Here is a 17,838-nt window from a genome sequence, read left to right as displayed (position 1 = left end):
GGATGTATGATTTATGCTGGCTAACTGCAGATTGCTCTGCACCAGGAGTTTGTGATATGGTTTTTATATAAATAAAATTATTTTAGTATTCTTTAAATTTTATTTAATTAGATTATTAGAAAACTAGCCAATGATTGAAGGGTGGGTGGTGCAGTGGTTAACCTGGCAGCCTCACGCCTCGGGGACCAGGGTTCGAGTCTCTGCCAGAGTTCCATGTGTGTGGGGTTTGCATGCTCTTCCCCTGTCATTATGGGGTTTCCTCTGGGTACCCTGGTTTCCCCCCCCACAGTCTCAAAACATTCTGAAGCTGACTGGAGCTAACACATTACCTATAGGTGTGAATGGTGTGTATGTGCCCTGTGATGGGTTCATGCCCCATCCTGAGTTGTTCCCCGCCTTGCGCCCTGTGATGGGTTCATGCCCCATCCTAACTTGTTCCCCGCCTTGCGCCCTGTGACGGGTTCATACCCCATCCTGAGTTGTTCCCCGCCTTGCGCCCTGTGATGGGTTCATGCCCCATCCTGACTTGTTCCCCGCCTTGCGCCCTGTGACGGGTTCATACCCCATCCTGAGTTGTTCCCCACCTTGCGCCCTGTGATGGGTTCATGCCCCATCCTGAGTTGTTCCCCGCGTTGCACCCTGTGATGGGTTCGTGCCCCATCCTGAGTTGTTCCCCGCATTGCGCCCTGTGATGGGTTCGTGCCCCATCCTGAGTTGTTCCCTGTCTTGCACCAATAGCCTCCAGGATCAACTCTGGACCCCCCCCCCACACAACCCTGAATCGGGCAAGTGGTTTCAGAAAATGGATGGAGGGATAGTAAATGATTGTCACTTGCTTGTCACAGCTGACAAGCAGCGTTTGAGCTCGTCTGCCTTGTGCCATATGCTGTCTGGGACAGGCTCCAGACACAGTGCAGGTCTGTGCCAGATGAGCTGTTATGTAAGATGGACGGATGAAGCAAGGAAGCATGTACTGGGTGTCAGATGTATTTGAGGGTCTTTCTGGACCCAGGTTTTTTGGGATCAAAAAAATCTTGCACATGGTCTTTCAGCATTGGTAGATTCTGGGTCCTTCACTTCATTTACATTCAGGGAGTTAATTACATTACTTTACTCCTGTCCAGGCTAATTAGCCAACATGCCAGGACTCTTTTTTGCTCTCTCGAGATGTTGAAATCTTCTTCCATTAACAGAGACGCTAAAGGCTCATCTAGCCAAGTCCAGACTAAATATCACATGGCTTAGTGGATAATTGTTTATAAACACCATACTCTCTCCTTTGTTCACTATTTTAAAAACATCCCAGGAGAACAACATTATCAAAGTGGCATGCATTCCCACGTCTTATTTGTAACAACATTTAATATGTTCATTTGAATTTAAAGTCATAGATAATGCCCTACCTTTTTTTTTGACTGTTATCTCTAGGGGTGCTAGGCAATAAACATAAAAACACCACTGACCTTCTCTTAAGGTTTCTTCAAAGGCCATTAGCTTGTAAGATGTGACATGTTTGTCCAACGAAGACTGATGACCTGGGGTCATAACATAAACAGTTAGCCAGTAGCTCAGTATCTCCACTTTACAGTTATAATTCCTTAGCAGTACTGACCTCAGTATCTCCACTTAACAGTTATAGTTCCTTAGCAGTACTGACCTCAGTATCACTTTACATTTATAAATCCTTAGTAGTACTGACCTCAGTATCTCCACTTAACAGTTATAGTTCCTTAGCAGTACTGACCTCAGTATCTCCACTTTACAGTTATAAATCCTTAGTAGTACTGACCTCAGTATCTCCACTTAACAGTTATAGTTCCCTAGCACATTTTTTTCCAACATCGATTGCCCCCTCTAGGCATCTGTGGGTTTATTAAATGACAAATAACACATGTTTTAATTGCCAAAACTGTCATTCTAGTATACTTATGTTAGTTAATACTTTTGACACATTTCAGTTTCACACCATTTGTTTGGAACTTGGATGCACATAAAGGACAATTGTACTGAAAGTCATGTATCGTCCTACAAGACTAATTGTCGTTCAATCTGAAATGCACTGATTCAGTCTGAAACGCTGTGGTTCAATCTCAAATGCTCAGGTTCAATCTGAATTGTTGTGAAGGCGACTGACTCCTTATCTTTACAATGTTAATTCACTTGCTGGTATTTTAGAAGACTTTGGACCAAATCTAATTACGTTTTAAAAGCCACAGTATTTGCTCCGGTTCCAGCCCTCTCCATCTCATAACAATTTCAGGAGTGTGCTAAGGCGGACTAAGCATTCAGGGCACTATGATCTGAAATGTCCCGGAATAATGAACATTCCCAGCTTCCTTTAAAAGTTCCAAGAATAGCCCATATAATTCGGAAAGACTCCCTAAGAAACACTTGCGCATTGGTAGACACAGTCTGCGAGCCAGACAAGAAGCCAACATGTTCTCCTGGGAGCAGACAAACGCTGCTGCTGCTGGCTTACTGGGTTTGGCCCCAGTGTTTCTCATTAGATAATCACTCATAGAAACCTCTTGACATGTCTTCATGTGGACAGCTTCTCAACTCATCATCTCAACTGATCTGACCTGGAACCAATTCACTGGGGCTAATTTTTATACAGTATGTGGATCCATGTATTCCAATGTCTGACGCCGAACTCACATTTAGCGCAACTAGTAAGAATCACAGATATTTTCAGTTCATGGGAAGAGGTGACAAGATGTAGTATTTGAAATGGCAAATTAAATTCTTTAAGGCAAACACATAGCTGTTGGCTTATACAAATAAACATAGTCCCAGCAGAGTACAATAAATAAAATAAATAAAATGCTACTAATAATAATTAAAATACATTCCAGTTCACATTTTTAGATTCATTATTTTTCACATGAAGGCGTGGGTTGATGTATGAATTGTAGGGATGCATGGTTGTTTTGCTAGTTTATCTGCAGTTTCCTGCTTAACAATGCATGTTGCCTTTTCCTGATTTTTTCCATAATGTAACGTACACCACCTCCTGTTTTTGTAAATATGCACTTTTTCTGGTCAGGTTTCGATAAATCTGGCATTTCGCATGAAAAGTGCCTTTTTCTACATACGCATCTTTGTTAAATGAGGTTCCCTGGTGTTTTTAGCTTTTATTTTTGATCACCACCCACAGCATTAAAACTCAAAATGTATTAAAAAAAACACTGGAACAAGATGTAATGATATTTTCAAATCTTGGCCTGACATTTTTCTGCTGTAACTTTTAATTGCCAGTCCATCACATCCACACACAGCTTAGAGTCACAATTGTATCTAGCCTCAAGATCTGGAGCTGTGAAAGGGAACCTACACAATATAGAGAGAATGTCCCAACTGCACGGGCAGGATTCAGACCCCCAACTATGGCGGTACGCGATGACAACAAAGTGACTGAGCCATTACATTCAAGCAGAGCCGTGTTTATACAGAGTCGATTTACTGGAGAGCTGAGCTCACATACCATGCCACAATGTTTAGTTTAAGAGATAAACATTAGTGCTGCTGAATGTAACATATTATCATCACTGTATTGTCATCACAAGAAACAGGCTAATTCAATGGAAGAATATGAGTATCATGTAAAACTCCGGATCATTAAGCAAATAATTTTCATATATTCCACAAATCACAATAGACTTAAATCATCAATGCCACTTAATAAAGCAAGTTTTTGGTCTTTTCAAAGTTAATGAGTTTCACATACAGGTACAGGCATTGAGGCCCACATCAAAACTCTCAGGTAATGCTTGCGTGGAAATATGGCCACTAAATCTAAAATCTAGAAAGTTCACACCTACAGGTCTGTGTCTGTCTGGTTTGCATATTCTCACCGGCACAAGACTTCCTGTAAAATCTCTTCGTCCGGGTGAGCACTGCAGACTTAAATCGCTCTCTCTTAAGGAATCGAAGAGATCAAAGTAAAAGGCAAACTTTCATTTACTATACATGTAATACTTTCAAGAGTTGAACAACAAAATTATATAGGCCAAAATGAAATCCAAATGACACGCAAGCACTCCAAACCAAAAAGTGCATGCGCTCTCTACTAATTATATAATTAATTAGTAAGCAAGTGAATTGGAGCGAGAATATCAGAGGTTGCTCTCTGGCTCCCTCTGGTGGTCAGGTTGGGACATGACACTCATTGTGTTTTCTTGGGTTTCCTCCATGCACTCCAGTTTCCTCACATAGACGTTAATAAAAATCCAACGTAATTGGTAGATATTCAGTAACTTTTGATATGCTTTCTGGGTTTATGCACAAATCATTTTAGAGCTAAGATATAGTGATGTCAGCTTGTGAAAAAGAAGTTAGCGAGCTATGCACTACTTTTCTTCTGAAACTAAAATGTTACATTAACTGGGTTGGTATTGTTGATTAAATCAAGTTCAATTCTACTGCTTTATTCTAATTGGCTACATAAATGTTACTGCCATACAGTTTTTGTGCAGAAATGTTGCTATGAAGGCAGTTCTTTTCTAGCTTTCTGAGTCGCAAATCGATCCTGGCTGAGCAGCCAGACAAAGTGCAATGCAGAAGACTGCCATGATGAAAAAGAACAAGGATCATGTGACCTCGCCCAGAATAGGAAAACCGGGGCCCTGCTCTGGAGCCAGGCCTGGGGGGGACTCGTTGGCAAATGCCTGGTGGTCGGGCATCTATGCATTGAGGCCCAGGTGGACAAAGCCAAAGAACCTATATGGGACCACCCGCTTGTCAGTCCACCAGGGGGGGGCATGGGAGTCTGGTGCATTCTGGGTAGAGTGGCAGTCGAAGGCAGGAGCCTTGGTGGATCTATTCTCGGTTACCAAAGCTACTTCCATGTCTGGCAAACCCCAAAAAGTTGACAATGACATTAAATTGCTGGACTTATTAAACACATTGTGTAACTTTTGTTCACCCTTTGGTCGGAGATCCTTATGGTTTTTCTGTAACCTGGTATACAGGAGTACGCTTCAGTGCATACTCCTGTGAGCATCCAGGGCCCGGACATTGAGATTGTGGACACTTTTAAATACCTGGGTGTTCACCTGAACAAGAAATAGGACTGGTCAACAAACACAGATGCCCTGTATAGAAAAGGCCAAAGTCGCCTCCACTCCTACGGACTTTTTACAACACAGTAGTGGTCTCAGTAGTTCTCTACGCTGTTGTGTGCTGGGCAGGGAGTAGCTCGGACAGAGATAGAAAAAGACTTAACAAGCTTGTTAAGGAAGCTGGCTCTGTCCTGGGCTGCACACTGGACACCATCGAGGAGGTGGCGGACAGAAGGATGATACTAAAACTGTCATCCATTATGGATAACCCCTCCCACCCCCTGCACCACACTGTGGAGGCTCTGAGCAGCTCCTTCAGCACAAGACTGTTACACCCTCAGTGCAAGAAGGAGCGCTTCCGTCGATCATTCCTCCCCACAGCTATTAGACTTTACAACACATCACTGCAGTGACCACATAATCAGTATATATAATCCCTATATATGTATTAATAAAGTCAATCTAATCTAATCTAATCAAATCTAATCTATACTGTAGAATTTGGCAAATGCACTGTGTTCCCACTGATTAACACAAGGGGGCACCAATTCACAACTGAAATATAATGTCAGCCCCCCCTGAATAAGACATGCCAGACCCGATGTCCTATGCTGACAATCCCTGTCATGGTTACAAATCAATCAATTAATAACGCTGTTTCGCTGCATTCTGTTCCCATTCATTACCATCTACATACTCCTTCCTCTCCTACTGTCATGAGCTTTACATAAACATACTACATCCCTTCCTTCATTAGAAAAGAAGCTGTGGACAACTCGCATCATAAGCAGTGTACCATAAAATTTCAACATGTCACGTACCATTTGAAGGATACTTCTTCTTACATTCTTCGACATAAATTCCTCTTTTTTTTTCCATTTTAATTTATGTATCTTTAAATCTTTCTCAGTGACCTGATCACTTACAGAGGTCAACTATCTCATTGCAGCCTCTGCAGCAATGCTGGTAACTCAGGGTTTGACAGGTTCTGCTTCATCGGATTGTGCTGATGTTTGTGGGCATGTTGCTGTTGTTGGAACGGTACGCAAAGTCGAATGACAAAGCAGCCTGTCTCACATTCTTAACATATCTCGTTATTATTTACGCCCCAATCTCAGCGTTCGCCAGTTCAAATAGTAAAATCTGCTGAGCAGGAGATACTTTGTGTGTTTGCATCCAGAATCCAGCGTTTCTACACATCACACACATCACCCCCTTCTAATGAATGTGCTTTTGTTCTGGTTGTTTTCTCTATATTCTTTAATTTATATATATATATATATATATATATATACTTTGATTTGATTTTTATATATAAACTTTGATAAATATACTTTAATGTTGTTCTTTAAACTCATGCGCCTCCTTCTTCTGTGTTTCCTCGATATTTGGAGACTTCTGCCTGGAAAACAGAAGGAATGCCAGCGGTTTCCCAGAAGCACAATGAGGAGTCGAGCACAAAGCCATCAAAATCTTTGGAACCTTGTCGTTTCACATTTGTTCTTCACGTATTCATGTTATGAAAGCGTTCTTCAGATATCTGTGAAATCACTCAAATTTTATACTACTCTTTGGATAGCATAGCAAACCAGCTGCCTGTAAATGTCTGAAATGACAGCAAAGATCATAAATGCTTACGATACGTAAGTATAATTATCAACTGCAGTGAGTATGTGTTCATCTAGGATCGGTCCTATCAAATTAGTTCTTAGTTTTGTCCAGTGGTGCATCTGGACCAAAACACAAAGAAATCCAGACCATGTGATCAAACTCCACAACCCCCCCCCCCCCCCGCCTCTTCCGGTCTGTGAAACTGACCAAGAAACCAAGAAAAACTGCTAGATGTCAAGCACTCTACTATTAAAAGCAAACTGTTGCCTTATGTAAAATGCTTTTCTTGCATAAATGACTCCAGGAATCAGTGTCCTTCCATGGTTTAGTCTTTAAGTTACACACCAAAGTGAAACCTCGTAGGCATTAGCATAGAGGTTTGGTGTGTAAACATTCTCATCCTCACTGATGATGATCAGTGTCAGTAATCATTTTCTCCATGTCCGTTCACAGTTTGCATATCTTTCTGATCAATGGACTAAACCAGTGGTGGAAATTTCAGGTCCAGAAAGTAAAAATCCAGTCCAAGATTTTTGTTCCCGCCTCTGCAGTAAACAAACTCATCTGAATCATCCAAACTTTAATATCTAACACCTCTTATTGGTCTCACGTCAGTTCTGCTTGACTTTTAACCCCTCATCTAATTCTATATTTTCTTTCCAATACAATAAATCCAAATTCTGCCTTGTTTGGATCAACCAGAGCTCAAAAGCTTGCTGCCGAAAAGTTGCAGTGTGGAATATTGACTTAAATGACTCACAAGTACTAAAGTACTTCATGGAAGCCACGTTCCTATATGTTAGTCTGTGTTGTAAAGCAAGGTTTCTCAACCCAGTCCTCGGGGACCACCAGCCGGTCCACGTTTTTGCTCTCTCCCAATTGGCAGGGAATTGGGAGAGAGCAAAAACATGGACCGTCTGGTGGTCCCCGAGGACCGGGTTGAGAAACCCTGTTGTAAAGTACTGTGTTACTGGCCCTGGGTTGTACTGCCCCCTACACTTGATGCAGCATAACATCAACATCAGTTTACAGTGACAGCACACAAATCTTGCATGTTCATCCAGAGTTGTCTAAAGGGAAACAGTGACACCTATAGGTATTTGAAACGTCACATACCCAGAGATGATCAATCGGCATGTGGAATGTCAAAGCGAAAAGCTTATGCACTGCATAATTTTTACATCAGGTGGTTTGATGAAGGGAGTATACAATTCAAGATCAGCTTCTTCCTGCTGCTTCATATCTTTAGGGAAGTTTCCAGTGATGTAATATTCACAGATTTGTATGCAGAAATACACCCCAAAATAATAAGTCCTGTATATGAGGTGTAGGTATCTGATTCATAACCATTAATGTCCACTTTAACAGAAACAAATATAAAATAACTTTACCTGAATATTTTTTTTTATCCCATAATATTTCTTATCTATTTATCTATTTTGCATCACTAGAAACTGACAAATGGAAGCATATACTGTAGAACCATTTACATCACTGTACATGTGTGTGTTTCATTTAAGCATCCTTCTTATCATCCAGTGATAAACATTTCTTCATTATTTCTGCTCGTGTCTCTGGGTTAATGCATGCCCTGTGTCCATTTCTTGTGGTTATGCTGGAATGAAATCAGGTGAAAGACATAGACATGAATTAAGCGATAATCCACAGCAGAAAGAGCAGGATTATATTCTGTGAGTAATACAGTACATGTTTACATCAATTTCCTCCAGCCGCATGGAGCATTTCTGACTTGCACAGCCAATTCCCAGCATGAGTTTTATGATATTGTGAAATCCTGACCTTCTCATGGTATCAGTGACACATGGTACAGTGAGAAGCAGTTTAAATGACAATCAGAATTCTGAGAGATGCTCTTTAAATGTTGACATTATGATGTCAGAATAAAGTTACAGAAAATCAAGCCACTGCTTTAGCTGATGACGACCAGGAATATAACTGGCTGATATTTGTAAATTATTACTTCTGGGGTGATTTGTAGTTCAAATGGAAATTTCTTAAGATGCATGTGAAATATATTTCTTGATTGTAACACTACCAGTTAAGAAGTAATTGTGAAGTAAAACTTGTAACCATAGTAAGCATTATGTTATTACTAAGCCAATAAATGTTACTGTAACTGAGAAATAACCACTTACAGTACAGCATCCAAGCCGCATCTGTTATCTGTTTCTTCACAGGATGTCACTGCTGCTGCTGGAACTCGCCCTTCGAAGTATTTTTGGCAGCATTTACTTGGTAGATTGTTGTCACCGTCTGTAAATCAAAACATGTACATTTCTTTAGCGCTTTTATCCAAAGCAGCATATAACTGAGAAAGCAGGTCAGCCAGTCCCTGGGCAGTTGGGGGTTAAGGGTCTCGCTCAAGGACACAAAGGCAAAATGACCCTGCTGATCACAGGCTGTGAATCGGTGAACGTCTGACCACAGACACGGCGTCCTGACCCTCTGAGCCACACACTGCCCCATAATACAATCATATTTTTATAAATAAATTTGAAATATTATTCTAATTTTTCTATTGCAAAATCTACAGTCTGCATGTCAGCACTGAAGAGAGAGAGAGAACTAAACTGAGCAGGTATGAAATAAAACCGACTTACTGTTAGAGAAGCTCAGGGAGACCAGAGCTCCAAGAAGAAGAAGGACGATGCAGGTGAGTTTCATCTTCTCAGATGGGCTGGTAAGCAGAGGACCGCAGCTGTTCTGAGTGACACATCAAAGTTTGCTGTTTTGAAGATGCTGGTGTCCAGGTCAGATCTTGCGACTGCACTAATGATGCCTTAATCCCTCACAATCTCCACAGACTGTTCGGTAAGAGTAGGCAGTTATGATGTCCTATACATCCATGCCACTCATTCACAAGTATATTCATTGACTATATACAGATTATTTATAATTGTTTGTGGAGAAATATCGAAAACAACACTTACACATTGAATAAAAAACCAAACAGTAATAAGTAATCATATACTAATATGCTATAAGTCTTTTGTATTACGGGATACACTGTACTCTGTGTGGGATATACATGTTGCGCCCATCGGGGTGAAGTTCTGTAAGAGCACCCCGTGTGATGAGACCCCCCCCAAAGAAAGGTGCGCTTACTCCGCCCAAAGCTCCGCCCCCCGTCATGTTCGGATGTCGTCACAACCGGGCTCCAGGCAGAGATGCTAGCCGCTGCTCGGGTTTATTCTGCTGTGATCGTTGGTGCAGGACTCTGCTCTGTTTTCTGGTTTATCGCTTTTTGCTTTGCTTCCCGATCGTGGTCGCTTGTCTGTATTTGCATCGCCTCTGTGCGACCTTTTAGCCTGTATTCCTGTCTAGGATAAAGCCTATGTAGCCCTTGGGTTAGACGTGCTGAGTGTGTATTGTGTAGAGCAGGGCTAGCCAATCTTATCCGCAAAGGGCCGGTGTGTATGCGGGTTTTCGCTGCAACTCCCTAATTCGATTACTATTTAGAGGACTGATTGGCTGAAGAGTCCTCACACCTGGGTTTGAACAGCTGACCTACAGGTTATCCCAAAATCCTGCATACACACCGGCCTGGCCTTTGCGGGTAAGATTGGCTATCCCTGGTGTAGAGAGTAACTGCCTTTTTCTTTGTTTCAAGTTCTTTTAAAGTGGTTGTCTTTTTGTTTCGTTTTTCTTTTGTAAGTTAGTTTGGGATAGATTGTTTTGTTTGCTGTGGTGGCCTGGGTCACTACTGAAACCTGTACACACTGTGGTGAGGACTTGTAAATAAACACTTTAATTATGCTGCTTATTTGTGCACTGTGTTAATTTGTTCTCCACCCCTCACTTCAGGTTCGATCATGTGTCTCCCCGCCACCCTAGACTGGGGCACATAACAACCAATAATAACATGAACATGAACAACCAGTACAGCACTATTACATGACGACAGATATAGCAATAATTATGGAGGCAGTCGAACTGTTATGCAAGAACAATGACATTAAACGAGAGATAAAAAACGAACCGAACGACAAAAAAATAATAATAATATTGTCATCGTCGTACGAGATTAAGTATTAAGCTGACGCGGTACAAATATGTAAACACCGAACTAACCATAAAAGATAACGGTTCTAATCGTTAATAATATGACCGCTAAACATAATCCAATAAACACAGCATACGCTAATCTATAACACAATAATAATGAAATGAACACGGACGCACAGATTCTGAATCCACGAGTGAAATCGTCAGAGGACAGTCATAAGATCACCCTGAAAGCTGAACAGAGTTTGGGGCAGAAGGACATGTGCGATAGCGGAGAGGTAAAGGCGTTTCTTACCAAACCAGGGGCGCGTTTCCCGAAAGCGATCGATCTTAGCGAATAACAAACGAGGTAAGTAAAGAACGAGTGAGATCCGCGAGTTTCCCAAAACCCTCCGTTATTCCAAAATTAACGAGCAAACTTTAAGTGGAATTTTGCTGGCTCCTCCCCAGCCTCCGCGTGATACTGCCGATTATATGTCATATCTGATTGTCACACAATGAAGACATGCACATATAAAAATGGACTATTTTGAAAATCAAAATCAATAGAAATGCACCAAAGCGACCAAAATAAATTAACCCATTTGTTCAAAATATAAAAATGGGCGCAAAATGTGATGTTGCTACCTTTTAAATAAAACTAAATGGTGAGCAGCAATAGGAATGAAACAACCAATTGAGGAGGTGGCCAAGAATGTATTTTAATCAAATAATTACTGCAATGTCGTGCAGTATACTGTACACAACAAGAAAAGCACAGAAGCATTTAGGGTTAAATCTTGTATAGGTACTACAAATCACATCTTCCACACGCCCAAAGTTCCCTCTACAGCACTTTGTGTCGTTTGGTCTATAATGTGACACCTTTAATGAATTGACCTGTGGGCGTGTGGCTGTGTGGAGGGATTTGTATGGAAGGCCAGGGGGGCTAATTATGTGGCTACACCTAGGCGTTGTTGATGGCTGTGGGCAGAGAAAGGCGGAAAGACGTAGGATGGATAATGTGGCGTGTTCTGGGCAGCGACACTTTACAAGACGTACCACGCCAAGCTAAGCCCCCGGGTGTTTAGGGGGTGGGGTGCCATCCTTCAGATGAGACATAAAACCAAGGTCCTGACTCTCTGAAGTCATAAAAGATCCCTGGGCATCTTTTGAAAGAGTACGGGTGATGCCCTGGATAAATTGCCCACTGTGGCCCTATCAGATCTGGCCTCCTAATCATACCCGTATCTAATTGGTAAATTCTCTCCTGCCCCTTCACCACATTAGCTACTGTCTGGTGAGTGTACTTCCGCAGAATGGCTGCTGTCGGGTGGGGGCTACACAGTGATGGTGGTTGAATCGGCTCCCCATTGGTTCTATAAGATTGGTTCTATTGGTTCGATAAGATTCTAACAGGTCTGGATGCTGTTCAGCCAAATGGCACTTCAGTATTAGTTCAAATAGTAGAACTCATAGCCATAAGTGGAAATTAGCGGGAGAACATTTTAAAATGGATTTGAGAAAGCATTTCTTTACGCAGTGTGTAGTTAGAGTACGGAATAGTCTTCCTGTTCATGTAGCACAAGCTAAAACCCTGGGTTCCTTTAAATCAGAGCTAGATGAGATTTTAGCTATTAGTTGAGTTCTCCTCAAACAAGCTTGATGGGTCTAATGGCCTCCTCTCATTTGTAAATTTCTTATGCTCTTTCTTAAATGACAGTTAAATTATTTATTCTATAGGTGACACTTTAAATGTGGCATTGATTATGAATAACAGTGACATGGACAGACTTTTCTGGCAGGTGCTCAAATGGGGGCACGGCTGACGGGTACTTTTGGCTGCTGTAAATATTCATGATTGTGTGTGGGAGGGGGCAGGATTCATTGTATACTGTTTGTTAACATGCTGTGCAATTCTTATTGAAATATTAAGCTGTATTGTTAAAGCTGCACTTACAATATATGTATACAAATTTATGTGAAATCAATTCCATTTTAATTCTGCTTTGAATTGTGATTGTGCACTGTGTTTTCAACCGATTTTGAATGAATTGAATTTGATTTTCAAGGTCATTCTCAAGTGAATTCTGAATGATGCACAACCTTGTATTTTACTCAAATTGCATACAGGTGCTACAACAACAAGCCCCTTTTGTGCTAATTTATAGTGTTTATTATAGTTTTATATTGCAATATTGACCTCATATCATCAGCATTATTACGTTGTCCTAAAAAGACTGTCAGTGTGTTTTTGTCATCTCTTTTGGCTGATCTCTGTGTCTCTGTGAAAGGACATCAGACAAAAGTTCAAATAAAGAGCGACGTAGAAAATAACGAGTGGGTCGGATCACTCATAAATCTACGAGCATGATTACGAACTACTTTACGAAGGGTTTCGGCAGACATTTGTTAATTAACAATCGATCTTAAGTGCTAGATAATGAACTACTTAGCATTATGAGGCTTTGAGGAAACCCACCCCTGATCTCTTAGTTAGTCTTCAGGTCAGGTCAGGTTGGGAAGGATGCATCAGTACAGCGCATTGACACATCTACCATATGACGAAACACCTCAGGATCCTGGTTGGCAATCCCCCCCCAGGCTGACATGCAGTCTAATCCCACCATCTGTGTTACATGCCTACCAAGTATTACACGGGCATCCCCTTGAGCTGGTCCAGCTGCTTGGGTCCACAGCAATGGGCATCTTGCAAGCCGGATCACCCTCCGACGCTGTTACCGAAGATCTCTCACAATACGCGCAGGTAACGTGCCTCATTCGAGGCTCCCTAAGCAAGCACTCATTCGACACAAAGACAAACCAGTGGTACCCGCAGACTCTCTGAAGAAAGGGAGAACCAGTGGAGTCCAGTCTTCGTCTCAGGTCTCTGGCTAGTGACCAAGTCTTGCAACCATACAGCAAGACAGAGAGCACCAGGACTCTAAAGACTTGGACCTTCGTCGTCTTACAAAGATATCGGGAACGCCATACTCCCCTTTCCATGGACCTCATCACCCTCCATACTCTCCCAATCTGTCTACTGACTTAATAGAAAAAGTCACCAGAGAAAAGAATGTCACTGGTGAGGTAAGTGAAACTCTACAGGAGCAAGAACACACCCCTGACAAATGCCAGAATCAACTGAGAAGAATGCCAAGGGTCTGCCTCCACTCTGCACAGCACTCACCATACTGGTGTACAGGCCATGATGTCCAGCAACTTTGGGGACATCCTGGAAAGTCTCCTGGAAAGGATGTCCCACAGTGCAGCTTGATCAACTGAATCAAACTCTTTATGAGGATCGTCAAAGGCTGCAAAGAAACCCTGCTAATAGCTTGAGATTTCTTTTATACACTATATTTTATTTATAAGCATGTTTTCACATTAACCAACAAAAATTACTTTCATAAATCTCTTGTCCCATAATACTTCTTATTATCTATTTATCTATTTTGCATCATTAAAAACTAATTAAATGAATGAAAGCATATCGAACCATTTACATCACTGTACATGTGTGTGTTTCATCTAAGCATCCTTCTTATCATCCAGTGATAAACATTTCTTCATTATTTTTGCTTGCGTCTCTGGGATAATGCATAGCCTCCCTCCTTTTCTTGTGGTTATGCTGGCATGAAATCAGGTGAAAGACATAGACATGAATTTAGCGATAATCCACAGCAGAAAGAGCAGGATTATTTTCTGTAAGTAATACAGTACATCTTTATATCAATTTCCTCCAGCCGCATGGAGCATTTCTGACTTGCACAGCCAATTTCCAGCATGAATTTTACAATATTGTGAAATCCTGACCTTCTCCTGGTATCAGTGACATATGGTACAGTGAGAGGCAGTTTAAATGACAGTCAGAATCACACACACACACATGTTCCTTCTATTTAAAACTAACAGGGTCCATGTTGATAACAGACTGGAGGATTTTGCTTCAGTTTTGCTTCAGATATGTTTGAAAGTGAGAAGGAAATATCCCTCATCCCCATAATGTGATATATCTATAATTATACGTTTATATTTTTCAGTACAGGTATTAAGTATTATATTCTGAACTTCTGAAAACTTTGCACATCAGGGCCCCGCATTGAGAAAAATGGAATGGGTAGTTACATCAGCAACACTTGAGTGTCCATGCTGATGTCAGCCACCAGATACAGTGAATTATTTTGCCCCAACAACAACCACTTTAATAGCAGCCCCACGTTCCTGAACCACTTCACACAATATATGCCGGAGTATGCAGTTATAGGCTTTCTGCAGGTCCAGAAAACTCACTCAGACTGTGTTAGCAGATTCCCACAAAGTGTGTGGGAGAAGCAACTGTTGTTGTTTCCATCTGAATCTGAAGTCTGACCCTCGTTTGGAGCACAGAAAGCATCCAGTATACTGTATAGTTCCTTCCCAAAGTGCTCTAAAGGGAAACAGCGAATCCTGCAGGTTTTTGTGAAACTGCACATCACAACCACATCCCCCGAAATGACAATCTGTCATGTGAAATGTCAAAATAAAAACCTTATGCATTATAAATGTTCTCCATTAGGTAGTTTAATGTGTATATAGCATTATATACATCATGTCTAACTAAAGCAATATAAAATCCAAGATCAGCCTCTTCTTCATCACAGTTAAATTTGAGATATCTTTTATACATTAAATTTTATTTATAACAATAAATTTCCATTTCAACCAAAAAAAAATGATAAAATAACTTTACTTGCATATATTTTTTATCCCATAACACTTCTTATTATCTATTTCGCATCATTAGAAACTGACAAACAAATGAAAGCACATAGAAAAATTTCCATCACTGTACATGTGTGTTTCATTTAAGCATCCTTCTTATCTTCCAGTGATGAACATTTCTTCATTATTGTTTCTTGCTTCTCTGGGTTAATGCATAGCATCCCTCCTTTTCTTGTGGTTATGCTGGAATGAAATCAGGTGAAAGACATAGACATGAAATTAGCAATAATCCACAGCAGAAAGAGCAGGATTATGTTCTGTGAGTAATACAGTACATCTTTACATCAATTTTCTCCAGCCGCATGGAGCATTTCTGACTTGCACAGCCAATTCCCAGCATGAATTTTATGATATTGTGAAATCCTGACCTTCTCATGGTATCAGTGACACATGGTGCAGTGAGAGGCAGTTTAAATGACAGTCAGAATCCTGTGAGATGCTCTTTAAATGACGACATTATGATGTCAGAATAAAGTTACAGAAAATCAAGCCACTGTCTTGGCTGAGGACAACCAGGAATATAACTGGCTGATATTTGTAACTTAGTAGTTCTGGGGTGATTTGAAATTCAAATTGAAATTTCTTAAGATGCATGTCAAATATATTTCTTGATTGTAACACTACCAGTTAAGAAATAATTGTGAAGTAAAACTTGTAACCATAGTAAGCATTATGTTATTACTAAGCCAATAAATGTTACTGTAACTGAGCAATAACCACTTACATTACAGCAGCCATGGGGCAACTGGTATCTGTTACTTCACAGGATGTCACTGCTGCTGCTGGAATTCGCCCTTCATAGTATTTCATGCAGCATTTACCTGCCAGATTGACCTTGCTGCCTGTAGATCAAAACATGTACATTTCTTTAGCAGGCGCTTTTATCCAAAGCAGCATATAACTGAGAAAGCAGGTCAGCCAGTCCCTGGGCAGTTGGGGGTTAAGGGTCTCGCTCAAGGGCACAAAGGCAAAATGACCCTGCTGATCACAGGCTGTGAATCGGTGAACGTCTGACCACAGACACGGCGTCCTGACCCTCTGAGCCACACACTGCCCCATAATACAATCATATTTTATAAATAAATTTGAAATATTATTCTAATTTTTCTATTGCAAAATCTACAGTCTGCATGTCAGCACTGAAGAGAGAGAGAGAACTAAACTGAGCAGGTATGAAATAAAACCGACTTACTGTTAGAGAAGCTCAGGGAGACCAGAGCTCCAAGAAGAAGAAGGACGATGCAGGTGAATTTCATCTTCTCAGATGGGCTGGTAAGCAGAGGACCGCAGCTGTTCTGAGTGACACACCAAAGTTTGCTGTTTTGAAGATGCTGGTGTCCAGGTCAGATCTTGCGACTGCACTAATGATACCTTAATCCCTCACACAGACTGTCCAGTAAGGATCGGTGATGATGGTGTCCAGGTGAAAATTATTTACAAATTGACCAAAACATCCATCCCATTCATTCACAACCATGTTCATTGACTATTATCTATAATTGTTTGTGGTTTATGTAAACAGAAATATCGGAACACCATACATATTGAACAAAATCATACAAGGATAACTAATGATATACCAATATATAAAAAATCAATGATAACATGAACAATCAGTAACAGCAGTAGTACATCACGACAAATATACTGTAGCAATAATTATCGTAGCAATCAAAGTGTTCTGCAAGAACAAATATAAATCAGACGACACGGCAGTTCACGCGATAAACTGAGAATGACGTTATGACGTTACAATACAATATGACGTTAACAAGAGATATTAAACGTAGCGAAGGACAAAAAAGTCCTAATTCTCGTCGCCATACGAGTTTAAGTATTAAACTGACGGGATAAAATATGTACTAACCATAAGAACTAACCATAAAAGATGGGAGTAAGTAGCGTGTTAACAAGGATATGCAAAACATAGCGGATCTAATCTTTAATAATATCACCGCTAAACATAATCTAATAAACAGCCTATTCTAAGATCACCCTAAAAACTGAAGGGTGAGCAGAGGAAAAAGCGTTTCTTACCAAACCAGGGGCGCGTTTCCCGAAAGCGATCGATCTTAGCGAATAACGAAGGACGTAAGTAAAGAACGAGCGAGATCCACGAGTTTCCCGAAACCCTCTGTTATTCCAGAATTAACGAGAAAACTTTAAATAGAACTTTGCTGGCTCCTCCCCAGCCTCCGCGTGATAGGCTACTGTCGATTATATGTCATCTGATTGTCACACAAGACATGCACATATAAAAATTGACTATTTTGAAAATCAAAATCAATAGAAATGTACCAAAGCGACCAAAAAAAAAATTAACCTATTTGTTCAAAATATAAAAAATGTGATGTTGCTACCTTGTAAGCAAAACTAAATGGTGAGCAGCAATAGGAAT

General features: G+C 40.8%; 2 long non-coding RNA genes across 2 annotated transcripts; both read right to left on the bottom strand.

Annotated features, from left to right (window-relative positions):
* Positions 1–7,236: 7,236 nt before the first annotated feature.
* On the bottom strand, positions 7,237–11,290 carry LOC111834257 (uncharacterized). Its single transcript, XR_002835971.2, has 4 exons — positions 10,993–11,290; positions 9,293–9,395; positions 8,828–8,945; positions 7,237–8,286 (listed from the first exon to the last, which is right to left on the bottom strand). It is a non-coding gene; the product is annotated as an uncharacterized lncRNA (long non-coding RNA).
* A 3,931-nt stretch (positions 11,291–15,221) lies between these two features.
* LOC111858837 (uncharacterized) lies at positions 15,222–17,620 on the bottom strand. The gene is made up of 4 exons (XR_011984028.1): positions 17,478–17,620; positions 16,633–16,735; positions 16,165–16,282; positions 15,222–15,623 (listed from the first exon to the last, which is right to left on the bottom strand). It is a non-coding gene; the product is annotated as an uncharacterized lncRNA (long non-coding RNA).
* Positions 17,621–17,838: the final 218 nt, after the last annotated feature.

This window comes from Paramormyrops kingsleyae, chromosome 19 (genome assembly GCF_048594095.1).
Source record: "Paramormyrops kingsleyae isolate MSU_618 chromosome 19, PKINGS_0.4, whole genome shotgun sequence".
In the NCBI taxonomy this organism is placed as follows: Eukaryota; Metazoa; Chordata; class Actinopteri; order Osteoglossiformes; family Mormyridae; genus Paramormyrops; species Paramormyrops kingsleyae.
Note: the sequence above shows the minus strand (reverse complement) of the source record. Positions and strands in the feature narration are given on the sequence as shown.